The 6,529-nt window shown below is 39.1% G+C and overlaps 1 protein-coding gene across 1 annotated transcript in view; it reads left to right on the top strand.

Annotated features, from left to right (window-relative positions):
• The first annotated feature begins 3,301 nt into the window (after window positions 1-3,301).
• LOC125633020 (uncharacterized) overlaps window positions 3,302-6,529 on the top strand; it is a 70,103-nt gene continuing 66,875 nt past the window's right edge. Inside the window, exons 1-2 of the mRNA XM_075124653.1 lie at window positions 3,302-3,625; window positions 5,230-5,307. The gene's annotated coding sequence lies outside the window, so the exon portion shown is untranslated. The remainder of the gene's footprint in view (window positions 3,626-5,229; window positions 5,308-6,529) is intronic.

Raw genomic sequence — 6,529 nt, 5'->3', positions numbered from 1 at the left:
ACCCAGGGTCTGAACCATGCCCCCAGAGCTGCAGATTTTAACTAAAAACAGCTCAGCAGGTAACCTTTCTTCAACATCCAGACACCCATCTCCCAATGGGATCCAAACCCCAAATAAATCCGTTTTACTCTGTATAAAGATTATACAGGGTAAACTCATAAATTGTCCACCCTCTATAACACTGATAGAGAGCTATGCACAGCTGTTTGCTCCCCCAGATATCAATCACTTACTCTGGGTTAATTAATAAACAAAAGTGATTTTATTAAGTATAAAAAGTAGGATTTAAGTAGTTCCAAGTAATAACAGACAGAACAAAGTAATTTACCAAGCAAAATAAAACAAATATGCAAGTCTAAGCTTAATACGTTAAGAAACTGAATACAGGGAAATCTCACCCTCAGAGATGTTCCAATAAGCTTCTTTCACAGACTGGACTCCTTCCTAGTCTGGGCCCAATCCTGTCCCCTAGTACAGTTCTTGTTAGCTCCAGCTCAGGTGGTAACTAGGTGATTTCTCATGACTTGCAGCCCCCTTTGTTCTGTTCCACCCCCTTTTATAGCTTTGGCCCAAGGTTGGAATCTTTTGTCTCTCTGGGTCCCCATGCCTCTTTCTAAATGGAAAAGCACCAGGTTTAAGATGGATTCCAATATCATGTGACATGGTCACATGTCACTGTAAGACCTCATTCTTCATTACCCACCTCACCACACAGGAAGGCTTGCAGGTAAATAAACCCATTCACAACCAATTTTCCTAGTCAATGGAAGCCATCAAACTTTCAAATCACCATTAATGACCCACACTTTCCATAATTATAATAGGACTTCAGAGTTATACTTCATATTTCTAGCTTCAGATACAAGAATGATACATACATACAAATAGGATGAACACACTCAGTAAATTATAAGCTTTGTAATGATACCTTACAAGAGACCTTTTGCATAAAGCATATTCCAATTACATTATATTCACTCATTAGTATATTTCCATAAAACACATGGAATGCAAGTCAGTTATGTATAAGGGGTTTTATTAATAAATACTATTAATAATAATAATAATTAATTAATTAAATATAGCTGCCTTCACCTCCCCTCTAAGGCTGCTGGTTTTTGAGGTACAGTGACGTTCTTTCTCAATTTGGGGATCGTGGCATTTTGGACAGCTAGTAAAGTGTTCTTAAACAATTCCCAATAATCACTCATAGTTTTCTGATTAAATTCTTCCTCCCAGCAGATTTACCTCATAATTTTTTTAATCTTTTTGAAATTGCCCGTTTTAAAGCATCAAGTATGTATATCCCTGGACTTCATTCTGTTTGCACATTATAAATGTGATCAAGTACTGATCACTTGCACCTAAGTTAGCATTAATTTTTAGTTCTGTGATCAGTTCCTCTTTCTCTGTCAAGATGAGGTTTAATGCAATATTCCCCCATGTTGGATAAAACGCTTGTTATAATTTACATGTTTTCTGTATAGGGAAAATTTTTAGTACATCCTAGTTTTTTTTTTTTTAGTACATCCCAGTTCTTCACCAGATTATTTTGTTTGTATGGAGTGTCCCCATCCCCTACTCTTCATCTGTTTGTGCCATAAGAACATAACTGTAAGCCATTTTGGGCAGGGATAGTGTCTTTTCTGTGTTTGAACACTGCTCAGAATGATGGAGTCCCAACTGGAGGTTTCATATGTTACAAAAATAATAATCCATATAGAGATGTGATTGTGACATTGCACCCCATAATGCTTTATAGAAATATGCTTTTGGGTGTAAATATGATATAACTGGAATATGTTTTATGCTAGATATGCCATGCAACATATCTCTGCAAAGGTTCTGATCTACTGGATATATTCATCCAACTTGCAGGGATGTACCATTTTTGTATTTGAAGTTATGAATATTGGCTATGTACTTGTTTGATTTTAAGTAGCCTCAGTGAAGCAGTTGGTCAGGTTCTTGAGAAAAGTCTATTCTCAGTAAGTGCCCAATCAAGAAACACTTAAGCTAACAATGAACTTTGAGAGACACCAATCCACATCTGAGCTTTCCTGGGAATGTAGCTCAGCCTGTAAAATTCTGAATCATGCATGGACATGGGACTTGCCCATGTGACTCCAAAACTCAATCTTGCAGCTGGATTCTGCATAAGAGAGGGGAAGAGGTTTCCACCCACAAGAGAGAATCTATTTAAGCCCCTAGAAACCCCTCCATTTTGTCTTCAGATGGCTCAGGAGGTAGCCTCTCCACCCCCAAAGGAAACCTGAAAGAAACTGGAACAAAGGACAGTAACTACAGGGTGTGAGTTATTGCTGGACCCAGACTAGAAGGAGAATAGTCTGTAAAAGAAGCTTACTGGAACATCTCTGAAGGTGAAATTTCACCTGTAATCACTTTCTTACTGTATTAGGCTTAGACTTGCGTGTTTTATTTTATTTTGCTTGGTAATTCACTTTTCTCTGTCTGTTATTACTTGGAACCACTTAAAGCCTACTTTTTGTATTTAATAAAATCACTTTTTACTTATTATTTAACCCAGAGTGTGCATTAATAACTTGGGGGGGATATAACAGCTGTGCATATCTCTCTAACAGTGTTATAGAGGGTGAACAATTTATGAGTTTACCCTGTATAAGCTTTATACAGGGTAAAACGGATTTATTTGGGGTTTGGATCCCACTGGGAGTTGGGTATCTGAGTGCTGGAGACAGGAGCACTTCTTAAGCTGTTTTCAGTTAAGCCTGCAGGTTTTGGGGACGTGGTTCAGACCTGGGACTGTGTTTGTAGCAGGCTAGCATGTCTGGCTCAAACCAGGCAGGACATTGAAGCCCCAAGCTGGCAGGGAAAACAGGCTCAGAGGTAGTCTCGGCACATCAAGAGGCAGTCCCAAAGGGGTTTCTGTGACCCAACACGTCACAGTCTTTATTATTCATCATTAATGACAACAATGTGTCATCAGGGAAAGTTATCACAACCCATGTTTTCTGCCTGCCACTTATGTCAGAAGCCTTTTGTCAGAGCATCAAAAATGTATATATGTATATACACGCACACTTATGTAGATCTCTGATGAATCCGGTTGTGCATTTTGTATTGTTTCTCATGCAAATATATCTTCCAGGGTACATATACATATATCTTCCAGGGTACAAATATATCTTCTTTGTCCCTTAGAATGGACATATTTGCCAAATGGTTAGGTCTGCTGCATGCATATAACTCTTTGTGCTGGCTTTCTTTATGACTATTGATATCATTCTGTATTCGAACACAGAGAACTTTGGTTGCAGGCTGAATGTTCTCATACATTGCTACTGTTCTGCACAAACCCACTTCCTGTAAAATTCAGACTTGTTTATTTGGCAAATGATATTTCCTGGTCAGTGGCAGTAGCTCATCCTACTGCATTTACTTGGAACGGAATTTGGATCACTGAGTAGTTTGTTTTCATTTTCACAACAATTTCATCAACTTCATCAATTTCATCAACTATTAACATGAAGCTACAGTCAAAAAGAGGAAACCAGAAGACTTCAGACATTTTTATATAATACCACCGGCTGGAAGGACTGTGCAGAAGATGGAAATATCTGCTTAATCTGAAGAAATATCACAGGTTTGATCTTCAAGTTGACCAGACAATGAAAAAGTTTTGTGTGTGTGTCTGTGTCTGTGAGAGTGAGAGAGAGGGATAGAGAGAGAAAATGAGGATGGGCAAGGGAGGTATTTTAAACTGGCTACAAAGCTTGACAAATGAAAACACTTCTAAGGTAGCAGGAGGAAATACAGGGAAGAAGCCTGTGTCTTTCTGTTTGATATTTGGGTGCCTGAAGTCTGCCTGAGATCTGTTTCCAAAGGGGAGTTGGGAACACATGGGGGTGGTGGGGAATAAAGTTTTGACAGAGAATGCTTGACATTTACAGATGATATAAATTGTTATTCCCAAATGCTGCAACAACCCCAAAGCATCTGGGTGTAATTTTGGGCAGCCTGGAGGCTACAGTGTCCCATGAGAGTCCAGCCGTCCCCCAGACCTGCCCTTGTCCCAAGTTAATGGAGGCACAAAGCCTCCATTATTATATTATATTATAAAGCCACCTTCCTCCCTACTCAATCATTGTGCTGAGATCAGCTTGGTTGCAGAGGTGTCCAGTGTCCTCAAACCTTCTCTGCAGGCACTCAGCACCTCATACGATCAAATGTTGTCTGCATTTAGAAAAGCTTGTGGGGATTTGGTTTAAAATAGTGTATGTGGAATCACTGAAACAGGTGATGAAAATACAATGAACAAGGGAGATTTTAAACAATTCCACCAATTCCTGGGCAGAACAGAACTTTCTCAGTTCATACAGTACCGCCAAGATCCTAATTTTTTGTCTGCTCACATTTTTACAAGAAATATTTTAAGCATTTTCATTAATTTCAGTGGAACTTAGACACATAACCTGCTTAGGTGCTTTTGAAAATCATACTAGGTGGCTATCTGAATCTTTAGGCACTGAAATACATTTAAAAACCTGGATTTTGGTGCCTAAATCATTTCAATGCCAAGAACTTCAAGGGAGAAAGGAGATTCCCTTGGAAACTGCTTTGTGATAATGAAACTTAGGTAGATAATTCTGCATTAGGTATTGAATTCCAAGAGAAGAACTAGGTGGTTGAAAGGGAACATATAAATCAGAATAGACACAGCAGGTTTCTGAGGAATTCTTAGTGTGATTCAAGCTTCCCAGACTCTGCCCTCTGGAGATGCCAGTCACATTAGATTGTGCATATGTCCTGAATATGGCCATGTGTGCTATTTATCTTGCCCGGGATCAATGTCAGACTGACAGGTGTAGAATTACCCAGGTCATCCCATTTAATCTTTAATCTTTCAAAATATTGCCACAACTTTAGCTTCCTTTCAGTCTTCTGGAACTTCCCCAGTGCTCCAAGAATTATTGAAAATCAACATTAATGGACCATGAAAAATCACAAGAACAAACATTGAAGCATTTAAATGTAACATAAGTTTATAAAAAGTGTTCTGTGATTTTACAAGTCCATCTTTTCCATCATTAGAAGGTTTAATTGATCCATGAACAAATTCCCCATAGCCTTGCAGGTTGGAGTGCAGCAGAAATGAATTATTTTACTAAGAAAGTTACTTGTTCTTTTGGTGACTGATTACTAATTTGTTTTCCTTTTCTGTATTTTTCTTTTTTTGTTTGTTTTCAGCAAACCTGGATGTTTACAGAGATCCTCAGAACATCCAGAGAAGGATGTAAGGGCCTCTGAGGAAAAGATAAAGGAGAGGTGGGTTATTCTTGAATTTTGTGCTGATCCTTTTAATCTGGGGGCAGTTACTTTCCTTTTCAATGGGAGGGTGGCAGTTATATTTAGAGTGGGGATTACTGTTTTCCCTACACACGCTGTCATTAGGAATGGCTTATTTTAGATTAAAGAAACAAGAAGAAACAACAGTAAAGCCTACATGAGTGTTGGTTACATACACCACAATCTAATGCAATATATAGCCACCTTTCTGCTGATTGCTCCATTCTCCTTGACTCCAGTGTAGACTTTAACAGTGTGGACCAGACCATCCTCCTGATCTACCTCCATAATTATGTAAGCATCTAAGCTTCCCTTGTGTCCTAATTATTTACAGGACCAACTTATAAAATGCACTCTCTCTGTGTCTGGTGGCAGCTCCTCGCTGTATCAAGGTTCTGTTTTCAGCCCTCTTCTATCTACCTTTTCCCCTTTGACCATCTTGGGCCAAATTGAGACTTGGAGTAACAGCAGGTACATATCTTTTGATACTTAAAATGATTTCTCAGTATCTATCCTCTACCTGCTTTGACTAAATGTATGGCGTTGTCTCTTCTGCCTTCAGTTACTGTCTCAAAGACAAAAAGGCATCCTCCCCAAAACTTCATTTTGTCTTATGCCCTCCTCAACTCAATCTATCCCTTTTGTTTCATTATCTAACATCAGCCAAGGGAGGGGACACCAGTGTAACAGTGTAGGAATCCATGTTTACCTGGATTTGCTATGTACACAATTTTCAGGTTTAAAGTCAAACCAGAGTTTTTAAAAGATGGTATTGTATTGTCTTTGTAGGCCACCTGCCTAGCTACTTTTAGCTATCAATTTACTACAGACATCCTAGCACAATGAGCTTACCTACACTATAGATTCAGCCTTAGTCTGGAACAAAACAAAAGCAAGCAGCCAGTCCAAAAATGAAAATATGAATATATGATTTGTAATGTGAAATGAAATCCTGAGTGGTCTGTCCTTCCTCCACTCACTGCATACAAACGAGTCCACAGTATGGGATTCCCATGACAAAGCCAGAGTGTGATCCTCAAACCAGGTGGAAAAAGGAAGGGCAATGCCTGTCTTGCCTGTGGGAGCGAATTCAGTAGGACTGTCTTAGAATCATAGAATATCAGGGTTGGAAGGAATCTCAGGAGGTCATCTAGTCCAACCCCCTGCTCAAAGCAGGACTATGGAACAGTCTGAGGTGGGT

This window comes from Caretta caretta, chromosome 2, assembly GCF_965140235.1.
Source record: "Caretta caretta isolate rCarCar2 chromosome 2, rCarCar1.hap1, whole genome shotgun sequence".
Classification (NCBI taxonomy): Eukaryota; Metazoa; Chordata; order Testudines; family Cheloniidae; genus Caretta; species Caretta caretta.
The sequence above is the reverse complement of the archived record's forward strand: the minus strand, read 5'-3'. Positions and strand labels throughout refer to the sequence as shown.